Genomic DNA, 12,811 nt, shown 5'->3' with positions numbered 1-12,811 from the left:
GCGCTACATCTTTGCTCTGACACACCTCAGCCACTTTGCAACAGGTTTGCTCTCACACACCTCATCCCCTGTGCAACCTCTTTGCTCTCACATACCTCAGCCCCTCCGCAACCCCTTTTCTCTCACACACGTCACCCCCCCGGCAACCCATTTGATTTCACACACCTCAGCCCCTCCGCAACCCCTTTGCTGTCACACACCTCAGCCCCTCCGCATACTCTTTGCTCTCACCCACCTTAGCTCCCGTGCAACACCTTTGCTCTCACACACCCCAGGCACTCCACAACACCTTTGCTCTCACACACCTCAGTCCCTGCACAACCTCTTTGCTCTCACACACCTCAGCGCAACAACTTTGCTCTCACACACCTTAGCCCCTGCACAACCTCTTTGCTCTCACACACCTCAGCCCCAGCGCAACACCTTTGCTCTCACACACCCCAGGCACTCCACAACACCTTTGCTCCCACACACCTCAGTCCCTGCACAACCCCTTTGCTCTCACACAACTCAGCCCCAGCGCAACAACTTTACTCTCTCACACTTCAGCCCCTGCTCAACACCTTTGCTCTCACACACCTCAGCCCCTGCGCAACTGCTTTGCTCTCACATACTCAGCCCCTACGCAGCAGCATACTCAGGAGCAGTCTCATCACACTGCCATGCACACTCACCCTCAGGCGCACTCTGAACACACTGCCACGACAAACTCACTGTCAGGAGCACTCTGATCACACTGCCAGGTGCACTCATCCTCAGGACCAATCTGATCACACTGCTCCCGCACACTTACCCTCAGGAGCACTCTGATCACACTGCCCATGCATACTCACCCTCAGGTGTACTCTGATCACACTGACCCCGCACACACTCACTCTCAGGAGCACTCTGATCACACTCAGTTAATCACGCCGTCAGTGTTCTGTCTCCAAAGTCAGGGCAGCAGCTTCTTCTCACGCTGACTGGGGGCTCTGTTCATTCTCTCCAGTCGTTTCTATGGCAACGTCTGCATGTGGACTGTATCATTGTCACTCTGGGAGAGGGGGGGTGGCTGGCGATGCCACTGTCACTACCTATTAAAGAAAGTGTGGCATATGTTGTACGCTGACCGCACAACATACCCATCTTCCACCCACTCCCTCTCCTCTCCCCGCTGACTGTACAACATCCCCATCCTCCACCCGCTACCCCTTTCCTCTCCTCTCTCCGATAACCGTACAACATCCCCATCCTCCACCCGCTACCCCTTTCCTCTCCTCTCTCCGATGACCGTACAACATACCCATCTTCCACCTGCTCCCTTTCCTCTCCCCGCTGACCGTACATAATAGAAATGTGAGCTTTTGACATTTTTATTGGATGTGTTATCATTATGTCCCATCACCCAGAAATCATCTATTAAGCATCCTGCACCCATCGTCCAAATCTACACACTTAAGACACCATCCATTATACACCCCCATATTTCCTGATCACAGCTCTGCGGTGATTAGTGCAGAAGTTGAAGCACAGATAACTTTTAAATCTCCCGCACCCAGCTTAGTGCAGTTAATAAATTATCTGACATCACTGAGGGAGCAGGAGGTTTAACATGGATTCCCTAACAGCCGCCTCTGGCATCGCACTGATGGATAAACTTTTAAATAAAAGCAGTGCCAGGGCTAAAAATTATACAACCCCCCCCCCCCTCAGACCCAAAACACTAACCAACCCACCCGAACAGTGCGGATCCGACGGGATCCGAGCACTGTTCAGGTACTTCCGGCCACCAAAGGATTCCGAAACGAGGCTATGACATCCAAGTCTTGCGTCGGTTCTCGCGAGACTCAGATGTCATAAATTCTCACCTTGCGGCCGCCATCTTCATTTCGCCTGACATCAGGGAAGAGGGAGGGTGTGTAGGGTAGTGGTGCTCTGTCCTTGCTGAGTCCAGTTGTGCTTTATGCTTGTGTTCAGTGCTCTGTTCTTGCTGAGTCCAGTGGTGCATCAGTCCAGTGCTCTGTCCTTGCTGAGTCCAGTGGTGCTTTATGCTTGTGTCCAGTGCTCTGTCCTTGCTGAGTCCAGTGGTGCTTTTGTCCTGTGCTCTGTGCTACTGAGTACAGTGGTGCTTTTGTCCTGTGCTTTGTTCTGCTAAGTGCATAGCTATTTTAAAAGTATTAAAAAATCTTAAAAAAAAAAAAAAAAAAAAAAAAATTATACAAAAATAATTTTAAAAAAATATAAAAAAAGAATTTAAAAAGTATAAAAAAAATTCTAGTGCTATATATTCTTGCAGTACAGAAACATTATTACTGCAATCTATAAAAAATTGTTCACTGTTCTTGCAGTCCAGAAACATTAATACTGCAATCTATAAAAAATTGTTCACTGTTCTTGCAGTCCAGAAATATTAATACTGCAATCTATAAAAAATTGTTCACTATTCTTGCAGTCCAGAAATATTAGTACCAGAGATTAAACTACGTTCACTGTTCCTGCAGTGCAGAAATATTAGTATCAGATATTAAATTACGTTCACTGTTCCTGCTACATCAAAAAAGCATGAACATGCCCTGCCATCAACAAAAACAAGAGGTAATGACATGCTTGAACTCCACCCTCTATATGCTGCAGAGGATGGAGGAGCAGAAAAAGGCCATACAAGCCTACACAGCCACCTACGATGGGCCACGTGTTTGTGCCGCCCATTTGTGTCGCTTAGCTTAGACATCCAGCTACCTCGGTGCAACCTTTTGGCCTAAAAACAATATTGGGAGGTGTGAGGTGTTCAGAATAGACTGGAAATTAGTGGAAATGATTGTTATTGAATGTTATTGAGGTTAATAATAGCGTTGGAGTGAAAAAAAACAAAAAAACTGGATTTTAGCACTTTTATGCTTTTTTAAAAATAAATCAGAACCCAAAACCCTAAATCAGAACCAAAACCTTTCGTCGGGTGTTTTGGCAAAACAAATCAGAACCCAAAACCTCAAGCTAATCAGAACCCAAAACCCAAAACACTAAAAGTGGCCGGTGCACACCCCTAATATATATATATATATATATATATATATATATATATATAATAAAGAGATACGAGAGAATCTCCATCTCTTGCAACCAATTCTATATATATATATAGAAATGGGTGCAAGAAGTGAAGATTTACAGAAATGCCTCTCACAACGAGAGATGTTCTGGATCTATACATTGGGCACTCTAACCCCACAAGGCTACAATGAGAATTATGAATTAGCACCGTTTTTATAAGATTATAGAGATCAATTTGTCATTTTAGTATTTTCCTTGGTGCTTTTTTATTCTTATTTATATTTTTATGATTTTTATTGTGATTATATATATATATATATATATATATATATATATATTTTAAGTGTTTAGGTATATTTGTAAAAAATGTATATGTATTTTAATTATATTGGTTACATAATTGTGCTTGTACCTTGTAGGTCTTTTATACATACATATAAATATATTGACTTTGCTATCAGCAATAAGTATATAATTTGCTGATTCTAAACATATATTTGTATTTAATATCCACTCTGATATCTTCTAATATATAAAAGAGAAATTTTGTCCTTCTGTCCTTCTGTCTGTCTTTCTATACAAATCCACATTTTTCAAGCGAAGATCATGAAATTTTGCATACGAGTGTATTAAAACATGACGGAGGCAACTAAAAAAATTTAAAATTGAAATTCATTACGGGGTGGGGGTGGCGAGGGGGGTAACACCTAAAAATCATCGAAAACGACCATAACTCTGGAATGTCTGGAACAATTTACACCAAACCTGGTACACATATGACTTACAGTCTGACAACAAATATTGTGGGGGCAACACACCCATAGCACTCCTAAGGGTGGGGGTGGCGAGGGGGGTAACACCTAAAAATCATCGAAAACGACCATAACTCTGGAATGTCTGGAACAATGTCTTGGAAGAAGTTAAAAAAAAAAGGGGAAATATATTTTTTCTGGATGCACCCGGAGGAACAGGTAAGATGTTTCTCATCAAGTTGTTACTTGCTAAAATTCGAGTACATTCCAAGATAGCTATTGCTGTGGCCTCTTCTGGAATTGCTGCAACTTTGCTCCCTGGTGGAAGAACAGCACATTCAGCTTTCAAGTTACCGCTTAATCTGGCCTGAAGTGAAACTCCCGTCTGCAATATCACTAAGCGAACAGAAAAAACTCAGATTCTGCAGCAATGTCAGGTCTTTGTATGGGATGAATGCACCATGTCACACAAAAATGCTTTACAGGCCCTCAATCAAACACTTCAATTTTTAAGAGGCAATGATTTACTAATGGGTGGAGTCACTGTTGTATTGGCTGGAGATTTTCGACAAACATTGCCAGTCATTCCAAATGGAACAATGGCGGATGAAATTAATGCATGCCTTAAATCATCACATCTTTGCAGGCATGTTCGCACTTTGCGACTAACCACAAATATGAGAGTTTATCTGCATGGCAACACAATGGACGGTCAGTTTGCTGATCATTTCTTAAATATTGGGAATGGTTTAATGCCGCTTCATCCAGTAACCTGTCTCTTCAAACTCAGAGAAACACTTAGTAACACAGTTGTGTCTTAAAATTCTTTAAATCCCGGGCAACGCCGGGTATTCTGCTAGTAAGTATTATTATTATTATTATTTTATATAAAATGGTGGTATTTATTTGTTATATGGAATTTTCTTAGTAATGGTTATTGCGATATTTACATCCACATATCTTAATATTGCCTACAGTATGCATCATTCTGGGATTCTATGTCCATTTTTTATTATTATCGTAATTGTCTGTGTTTAGTATTTAGGAATAAAGTTTGTTGCGGGGTCGTTTTGTTTACACACTGTATGCTATTCACGCATAGCGTGTAATGACGTGGTATTGGATGTGGCGCGCAGTCGTAACATGGCTTCCCGCACATTATTTAAGACCACGACCAGAGCAGACGCATAGTCAATTTCCTCCTGATGAAGTCTTTATTAACAAGACGAAACGCGTTGAGAACTTGCAGGTATACCATATTTCGGACTTTATATTTTGTTTGTATTCGGTGCGATAACAGCTATAGTGGCTATGTGCTAACTGGACTTTCCCATCCGGATTTGTTTGTACCCGCCATACATCGCGGCGGTTTTCCGGCGGGTTTGCATTGCAAACAGCCGGATTTACTAATGGGCGCATATCAGCTTCAATTTGAAGCTGCCGGCGATGTCACGGCGGGATGTAATGCTCAAAGCCGCCGGCGGCTTTGAATAGAACATGGCGCTTTTGCTTTAAATGACGGCGCTTTTGTGTAAAGGCGGTTTTTTTGAAAATTACACCTGTCTCCTGGCCTGTTACTATTGGCTATTTTCAAAGTCAGGAGATTTGACATCACAAGCCCTATATAAACCACTGGCCTGACACTTTTTTCTCTGATAGGGTTTAGAGGAGTTTTGTGAGAGGAGTTTGGAGGATAGTGGTTTGCTGAGAGTTGGTGAGAGTTGGAGTTTGGTGGATTGGTGGAGCGATATCTGTTTGAAGTGAGAGTAGTCCTGTGGTTTTTTCCTGTTTTGTACATTTATTTTCTCATTTATTTTCTGTCTTGTATTTTTTGTATTTGACTTGTCCTTTGTCTGTGTTACTTGTGTGTGACTGTGTGGAGAGTGTGTCTGTAGGTAGTGTAGTTTGTTCTTTGTGTTTGTAAGTCCTTCAGTGTCTTGTGTTTTTCTGTCTTCTGGGTAAAAATGTCCAGAGATAGGAGGGGAGAACAGGCTGAGGAGAGGGAGATGGAGGTTGAGGGGTCAGAGGAGGGAGAGGGAGAGGTTGAGGAGACAGGACAGGGCAGGAAGACCAAGACAGGGAGGAATGTGCGCTTCTCACATGATGAGAATTGTGTGTTGGTGCACAACATCATTCCCTGCTACGAGGTCATCCTAGGGAACCTGGCAGCCCGGACTCCTCTAAGGCGGCGTCACCAAGTGTGGGGGAGAGTCTGTGATGCCGTGAACGCGGTGGGCCCACTGAAGCGGACAGTGGCACACTGCCGCAAGCGCTTCTCTGATATTAAGAGGAGGCTTAAAGAGAAGATGGCCCAGGAAAGGAGGTCGACAAGGCGCACGGGTGGTGGCCCCCCACTTCGTATGGAGTACACCATGTACGAGGAGGAGCTGCGCCAGATAATGCCGGCTGAAATTGTAGAGGGCATAAATGTCCAGGACACCGACTCGCCCTCTTTTGGCCAAGTAGTTGGTGAGTTATTTGTTTTTTTTACCGTAACAGTATTTTAACTGCTTTTCTCTTTTTAAAACTGCTTTTCTCTTTTTAAAACTGCTTTTATCTTTTTAAAACTGCTTTTCTCTTTGCAAACGTTTTTTCTTAAAAAGAAATTTTTGTTTTTGTTTTTCAAAGTGTATTTTTGCCTCTAATAGTTTGTAAAGGTTTTTTTTTCTCATATAAAAAAAAAAAAAAATTGCAAACACATTTGTGCAATAAACAGTATATTTGGAAATTGCTTTTTTCTGGAAATACATTGTATGCTTTTTCTAATACATCCAGAATCGCCAGGACCGCAGTTCAGTCCCAGTGCCAGACCTACACCTCCACCTTCAGCGAGAGATTCGGGCACAGACGAGCAAGCAGGTGCGTGATTTCTGTTTAGGAGAGAAATAATGGAGTTACTTGATTTTCTGTGCAAATGTTGCGGTCAATGTTGTTTTTTTTCCCTTTTTATTGTTTGCAATGAGAAGTTAGGGCTACATTTTACTAAACTGATATGTTGCCTATAGAAACCCATCAGAATATACCTTTACTTTATTTATTGCATTCAACAAAATGACAGCTAAAATCTGATTGGTTGCTATAGGCAACATCTCCACTTTTTATAGCATGCAGTTTAGTCAAAATAACCCAGCATGTACTACACAGTCTAAATGATAATGGGTATTAAAAGGATAATAAGTGCATCCGTAAGCAGGTAGCATAGGACTAGAAATCAGGAATGCAAACATTGTGAAAGAATCTGTAGTTGCTAAAGAATATTCTTTCCTATCCAGTGTTCAGAATGCAATATACAAACATATTATATACTATATACTTACCGTCATTTTCCATACACAGGGCCCTCTTCATACCAGCCACCTCAGGCGGAGTCCCTGGAAAGTCCCCTGAGCCAGAGGATCTAACGACCATCACCCTGGTAACAGTGGATGCCCCTGTGTCTGGCCTCCAGGAAGTTTCACCTGGCCCTGCTGAACCATCACACCACCAACCTGCACCTGAAACTATGGACCCAGCCAGAGAAATGGCGCTGTCTATTGGCGCATTCCAGCAGCAACAGACATTGTTCATGGACAGGCAAACTGGCCACATGGCACAAATTGCGGCCCAGTTGAGGCGAATACACCGCTCCACTAGCCAAATCCCTGCTGCAATAAACCGGCTGGCAAGCGCTTTGGAGCAGACGAATGTGCAGCTGGCCCAAATGTCTGGGTCTGTGGATGCCATGCATTCCTCTGTTCGTGAGGGGAATGCCAATGTTATCCGGCTGGCAGGCCAACTCCAGCAGGAACTGATTGCCCGCTTGCTGGCCCCTTTTTCATCGGCCTCCACCAGTACTGCTAGTACGCCGACCAGATCCACACATAGCACTCCTCCAAGGAGAGGTGCTCGCACCAGGGGTGGGCGAGGGAGGGTAGAGAGTGGGGCTAAGCACAGTGATATGCCAGCGAAAAGACGGCGCTAGGGCAAAAAATGTATTTTTGGGGAATGTGTTGTGTAAGCGTTATACTTTTTCTTTTATTATGTTGTAATGCAATAAATGCTGTTATATTTCATTCATATCATTCTTATTTTCTTCCCATTAAACAAGAGTATACTGTTTTCTTTAAAAAGGCTGCACTAATTTCACGTACACATTGACCTCTAACTGTCACTTTACAGGGATTTTAACTATTACAACATTCACAGTACACACTATCCTCTGTTTAAAGGGTCCAATTTTATTAAAATATTCCATTAATAAAACCATTGCACTGACATAAAATCAAAAACCAATATATGTTTCTTATTGTATGCACTTACATTTAAAGTAGTTTGTAATGAGACGGTCTCAAATCTGCCTCCCCCTGTGTGCTCTGCACATCACCAAATGGGACACGGGCCCCTACTTGTTCACTGTGTACTGCAATAATCGGTGGGGTAAGTTGATGTAAAGCTAGATTATGTATCAGACAGCAAGCCAGGATAATATCAGACACCTTAACAGGTGCATACATAAGCACCCCACCAAATATATCTAGGAACCTGAGTACAAACATTGGTACTACGTCCACATCAGGCAAAGATTCCAGATTCATACGCACTTTAAATGCACGTGGAGTAAACCTTTACATCAGTAAATAGGATTCAATAATACAGGATGGGGAAAAAAAAAAAAATCCTCAAATTACATGCCAGTTTGCCCATTTCCCATATACAATCCTAAAGGAGGAAACTTTGCACAAAATGGCTCTTTCTCTTATGTTAGAAATGGCTAAATAGTTCAAACAGCACACTGTTTGAACAATCTCGCTGCTCACAAGCAGCGCTTTCATTTTGGTCTATTGAATGGCGGTTTTCCGGCGGCTTTATAAACCCCCTAATAGTAAATCCGGCTGTTTGTATGTAGAACATTGTTGAAACCGTCATGGCGCTTTATACAGAGGCGGGTTTGGAAACATCATTTTTGGCCGTTTGGACGGAGGGTTTAGCCTTAGTAAACCCGGCGATGGCTAAACCGCCGCCAAACCCGCCGAAAGTCGGCGGGTTTACAAACACGCCTGATAGTAAATCTAGCCCTTGGTGTCTTAAAGTGTCTGTATGACAACTACCATTCTTCGTTTACCCACTGGCTTCCTTGGCTAACTCTGCTATTATTTAGAATACCCTGTGGATTATTCTACCTGGGTCATTCCACATCAGATCACCCAAAAAAACATGAAATGTCCACTACCCGTCTCAGATTTTTTTGAATTTTTTTTAGTTAAGAGAGAATGTCAAAACAACTATTTCTGCCAAATATCTCAATTGTCTGGCAATTATTTCATTAAATATTGATTTTTCAATTTATTAAATAATTTACTAATTGCGGCTTCTTTATCCAGTTTATTTGAAGTATCACGGGTGTTTATTAAGGAATCAACATAAAATTTGGACCCCTAAGGTAACTCTTCCTCCCGAATTCAAAAATCCAAACCAAATTACTTTATCTGCCTCATGTTTTGCGTTACGGAAAAAACACACATTATTTGAATATAATTAAAAACGCTAGGTTCAATTGACATTAGGGATCCCATTTTTTGGGGGGTGTTTAAAAAAGGTATACATTACTACCTCAAAAAAAATCAGCTGGGTACTCTATTTAATAGTTGAGAAAAAAAATAATGAAGTTGATGCTCGATTACTGCAGTACAGCATACATAATTTACACATTGTTAAAAACCATACCAAAAAAATGAACTAAACTGAGGCAATGGGATTAAACTCTCATACAGGAATTTAAACAAACAGAAACTGATGGGAAGGGGATTCCCTTTAGAGAGATCAAAATTGAAACTTTCCAGAGAAAGAGAGAGGGAGACACAGAAAGAGTGAATTGTGGCAGCTGCTCATTTGGTAGTCTTTTAAATATGGACTGCCATATTACTATTTACTCAAAAACCATTGGATTACATAGCTGGGACCACTTTACATTTCACATTAGGGATCCTGTTTTTTTGGGGTGTTTAAAAAAGGTATATATTACTACCACAAAAAAAATCAGCAGGGTACTCTGTTTCATAGTGGAGAGAAAAAATTGATGTTCGATTACTGTTGTACAGCATACATAATTAACACAAGAAACCATGAAATTTAAAACCTTTAACATAACTTAAGTCCTTAACTGAAGTCAACAATCTCATTATTTTTCCCTTGTTTGGAACTTGTTGTAACGGTCTGTAATTTTCCTTAAAGTGTCAGCAGAAAGTGTATACTGCCTTCCAGTACTTTCTTGGATAGTAGGCACTTCCGTTACACAGAGGACGTGAATAAAAGGAACAAATCACTTATCTCTTGAAGGCCAGGACAGCACATTTGTTGATTAGTTTTGTTTCATTAAGTCTATCAGCACATCTTCCTCCTCATTACATTTAATGATATTCCCAATGTACCAGATGTTATCATACACTGCTGCTATGTATGTTCCAGGTTGCAGATCACTTCTGTCCACATTTTTTGTGACTGTGGTCAAGTGACACTAACTTTGGTTCCTCCTGTCATTATGTCGTCTGATGACAATCGATATACGTGTAGCTCATCATTACTAATAGGGCAAAATCTGTGATGAGAACGTGTTCCTGCCACAGTGTTTGCCGTTTCTAGATGGCTATGCAGCTTGGTTTTGCAGTCTTTTATTTCATTTTGTGACACGTAAAAAATGTACATTTTCATTTGCCCTGGTCCAAAGGTGTCAGGATGTGATGGGTTTCCACTGCTTGCAGACTGGTGCGTGTGGTTAGAAGTTTAACTGTCCCTCCAATGCCATCACAATGACTCTTACCATGAGATGTTGAAAAAAAAAAAATTCTGCTTGAATGTTGAAGTCATCCTTATTGAAGCATACATTAAAAAAGTTTTTGCATTTCTTGTATTGTGCACTAGCACCATCAATAAAGTAGTAAATATACTCCAATCGTTTTGCTAAGTGTTTCATAACTACAGTAATGAAGGCATGCACAGTTATAGCTACATGGTCATGGGTCTCGCTAATAACACACAGGCTCACACAGTTTGAAGTGTCACAATCATCTTGCCTAAAATATACAACAAGCTGACAGTCACCATGTTCTTTGGTCTACTTCAGTGACATAACTTGTAAGCTTTTTCTGGCTCCTTTTTTGTGAGACAAGAAAGGATTACAGCATGTTTTCTGAAATTCCTCATATCTTAGCAGCAGAAGCATTTCATGATGGTAGCAGACTGAGGATTCAGGATCATTGATTACTGCATTTAAAACTTCAGTTCTCAGAATCAAAAATTCTTTTTCTTCATCTGTAAAGTGGTCCCAGCTATGTACTTCAATGTTTTTTGAGTAGATAGTAATATGGCAGTATGTATTTAAAAGACTACCAAATGACATACTTGCCTACTTTGGGCAAGTTCTTTTCGGGAGAGGGGCGCGACGCAGCCAAACGCGTCATTTTGTCCCCGCCCCCGTGAATGAAATGCCGTTTTGTCATGGGGGGCAGGGCCAAAATGTCGTTATTCACCGCAAATCACATCATTTTGGGACGGCAGTAGTGGAATGCGGGCTATTTGCCTGCTCTCCCGGGAGTCCGTGAGACTGACTCGAATTTTGGGAGAGTTAGCAAGTATGCCAAATGAGCAGCTGCCATGACTGACTCTTTCTGTTTTTCCCTCTCTCTTTCTCTGGAAAGTTTCAGTTTTGGTCTTTCTAAAGGGAATCCCCTTCCCATCAGTTTCTGTTTGTTTCATTTCCTGTGTGGGAGTTTTAACCCATTGCCTCAGTTTAGTTCACTTTTTTGGTATGGTTTTTAACAATGTGAATTTTATGTATGCTGTACAACAGTAATCAAGCATAAACTTCATTATTTTTTTTCTCAACTATGTAACAGAGTACCCAGCTGATTTATTTATTTTTTTTGGTAGTAATTTATACCTTTTTTAAACAGCTCCCAAAAAATGGGATCCCTAATGTCAATTGAACCTAGCGTTTTTAATTCTATTTGAAAAACGTGCGTTTTTGCCGTAACACAAAACATGAGGCAGATAAAGTAATTTGGTCTGGATTTTTGAATTCGGGAGGAAGAGTTACCTTAGGGGTCGCGGTATCAGTCACTGTATTTTTGTCCATTATAATATAGTATCACACTATTTTGACGCCCTATCCCATATGTTTTATTTTAGATTTTCTCTAGTCCACCATCTGGTTTAATGGGAATTGGCAGCCGCTTGGACATAGGCGAAGTATTCAAAACAGTGACTTTTGGGCAATTCTCAATTTGGAGTTACGCGCTATGTTATATCTAAATCTTGATTGAGATATATATCAGGGGTGCACACAGGATTTTTAAGGGGGGTTTCCCCCCACAAAAAACATATAGCGAGAGCTGCTGCGCATGCGCAACAGCTCCATTTCGGCGAAACTGCACTGAACAGCAGTCGCGGCACTGTCAAAGAAGTGCCGCCGCGGATGTTTCTTTGACAGCGCCGCTGCTGCTGTATAGTACAGTGCCGCTATGTAGGGGCACAGTTCTTCGCGGAGGGGAGTGGTTTCTGGAGAACCAGAAACCCCCCCTGCGTGTGCCCCTGTATATATATATATATATATATATATATGTATATGTATCTTTATGTCTTGACAGTGTAAGACAAAAAAAGAAAAAAATCTAACTTTCTACAAGCAAGTTAGTGCATTGTATGGAGAATTTGAAGGGCAAAAAAAAACCATCAGTAGTACAGAAGTAAAAATCAGATACCATAAAAGTTACCTTAGAGAATTGAATAAAAGAGCTTACAAGTGAGGTGGAAATTTACAGAAAATGAGTGGATAACATAAGAAATCACAGAAAAACTGCAACTTTAGTGGAAAGAGTAAAACATAGTGACATGAGATAACTATGAAAAAGATGGATTTGGTTCTTAATGATATAAATAAAGTGAAATGATCATTTGAGGATAATCATGTAACCTGTAGAATTCTGCATTGTGGATATAATTTAGTTTTCTGGCTGCCTTCTCAATGCACAGAAATCATTATACTGTGAAGGTGG

The sequence above is a fragment of the Mixophyes fleayi genome, chromosome 8 (genome assembly GCF_038048845.1).
Source record: "Mixophyes fleayi isolate aMixFle1 chromosome 8, aMixFle1.hap1, whole genome shotgun sequence".
NCBI classification, from domain to species: Eukaryota; Metazoa; Chordata; class Amphibia; order Anura; family Limnodynastidae; genus Mixophyes; species Mixophyes fleayi.
The sequence above is the reverse complement of the archived record's forward strand: the minus strand, read 5'-3'. Positions refer to the sequence as shown.